The sequence below is a fragment of the Panthera tigris genome, chromosome D1, assembly GCF_018350195.1.
Source record: "Panthera tigris isolate Pti1 chromosome D1, P.tigris_Pti1_mat1.1, whole genome shotgun sequence".
NCBI lineage: Eukaryota > Metazoa > Chordata > Mammalia > Carnivora > Felidae > Panthera > Panthera tigris.
The window spans coordinates 51091268-51093612 of record NC_056669.1 but is presented as its reverse complement, the minus strand read 5'-3'; the positions used below and the strand labels follow the sequence as shown (position 1 = coordinate 51093612).

Below are 2345 nucleotides of genomic sequence, written 5' to 3'. Positions count from 1 at the left end.
AACAGAATGTCTTAATAGCTTCATGTTCAAGGCAGAAGTTCAAGGTGATAGCCCAGAAGGGCAAACATAGACCTTACCCCTGCCTGGTGTGGAAGTACACAACAGAATTGAATTATTTGTCCACATTACTCTGAAAATGTGTTATCATACCAGTAATCATACCAGGAACATGCCACTAGCTCTCATAAACATCCTTTTAAAATAAGCTAACAACTAAGAATATAGGGAAACAACCCTTTTCCCAAAGGCAGTGAACAGAGATCCAAATAGCATTGACATTACGCCCACTGGAAGGAAAAATTCAACTATCCTTTCTAGATAAATCTTTGTTGGTGCCTACTATATGACAAGCACCATGCAAGGTGCTAGAGAAACAGTGGATGGCAGACATATTGTCACTGCCCTCAAGGAGCACACAGTCTAGTAAGAAAAGCTTACAGTTATGGTAGGTTCAAGGTTAATGTGTCCTGGGTGAGAACCTTTGCAGGTGAGATTCAGCAAGTGAATGATGTCAAGGAGAGACAAATCTGGTTCTTTCTGAGTGCACTGGACACCTGGTTAGTCCTATGAGGATCCCTGTCCTAACATGGGTTATTCCATAAGAAACAGAAGAGCAGAGACAATCTCTATTTTAAGCACCACATCTAATCATTTCCCAACTTGGAAAAAGTTTCATTATGAGTCCAATTTCTTGTGCTTGTCATTCACGGTCTTGCTTGCCACTTCTGGCCCCAGTGTGTGAACATACTTAGCAAAAACATAAATAAAAATAAAAATAAAACGAAACAAAAAACCTCATACCAAAAACAAACCAAAACAAACAAAATAGCAAAAACAACAACAAAACACTATACGTGTAAAGGGCTTGAGATCATTGTATTTACCTATTTAGATACTAAGCAGTAGTAGGTCCAAAAAAGATCATGGGAGGAAGGCTCTTTCCTTTCCATGTGGTGGCAGCCATCTGCTCAAAGGTAAGCAGGACAGGCACTTACGCGTACCCCCAGGAGCTAAGGAGGAAGAAACAGTCCAGTGTAATGCGCTTTCTTCTCAGTTTGTGCTGCTGCCAGTACCTCCAGCTCTCTACACTCCACAGGAACCCCTGCCCAACCTGGCCTGATAAAGCACACAGACTGGGATACAAGGCCAAGGAAGGTTATGCCACATTTCAGATTCGTGAGCGACGAGGTGGCCCAGTTCCTAAGGGTGCTACCGTTGGCAAGCCTGTTCATCATGGTGTTAATCAGCTAGTTTGCCCGAAGCCTTCAGTCTGTTGCAAAGGAGTGAGCTGGATGCTGCTGTGGGGCTCTGAGAGTCTTGAATTCTTACTCAGTTGCAAAGATTCCACGCACAAATCCTTTGAGGTTATCCTCATTGATCCATCCCATAAAGCTCTCAGAAGAACTCCTGACACCCAGTGGATCACCAAACCAGTCCACAAGCACAGGGAGCTGTGAGGCCTGACATCCTCAGGCTCCTGCATGGCCTTGGAAAGGGTCATAAGTTCTACCACACTATTGGTGGTTCTCACTGCACAGCATGGAGAAGATGTAATAGTCTCCAGCTCCACTGTTACCGTCAATATAAGTAAAGTTTGTAAAAATCTTACCTGGTAAACAATTTAGGACAGTCAAAAATAAATAGATAATACACAATCATCACAATATCTAGCATTTGTATTGAGATTCACTGTTTACAATATGCTTCCAAAGCACATTTCTTAGTGGTTCTCAACCCTGGCTGTGCCGCAGAATTACTTATATGTGTTGTTAACATCACCAATACCTAGACTGCAGGCCAGCAGATTCTGATTCAGTAGATCAAAAATGGTATTTTTAAGCAGCTTCATGGATGATCTTAAATTGCAGTCAGGATGGAGAAGCATGGCTTCATGTCATTTGTTTCTTCCACAGTGTTCCTGGGAAATAGGTTTTATTTATACTCCATGAACTTTCACTCCCTTATGCCTAGAATGATTTTCCTGAGGCACCTCCTTGGGGAACCCTCCCCTAACCACATCCTCTTCTCACCCAGTCTACCACACAGGCAGATCCAAATCACAGATGAGGATACTGAGCATACCACTGATTTGTCATTCTAATGTGCTGGGTTTTTTGTTTGTTTGTTTGTTTGTTTTGCTTTTAATTAATCACAGTACCTTATTCAGTTAGTCTCCTACTTACTTGTGAGCTCCTTAAGAGCATGGACTTCCTGGGACACCTGGGTGGCTCAGTCAGTTAAGCAGCTGACTCTTGATTTCAGCTCAGGTCACGACCTCATGGTTCATGAGATCAAGTCCCATGTCGGGCTCTGTGCTGACATCAAAGAACCTGCTTGGGATTCCC

General features: G+C 42.9%; 1 pseudogene; it reads left to right on the top strand.

Annotated features, from left to right (window-relative positions):
* The first annotated feature begins 897 nt into the window (after nt 1-897).
* LOC102949978 lies at nt 898-1591 on the top strand (annotated as a pseudogene).
* Nucleotides 1592-2345: the final 754 nt, after the last annotated feature.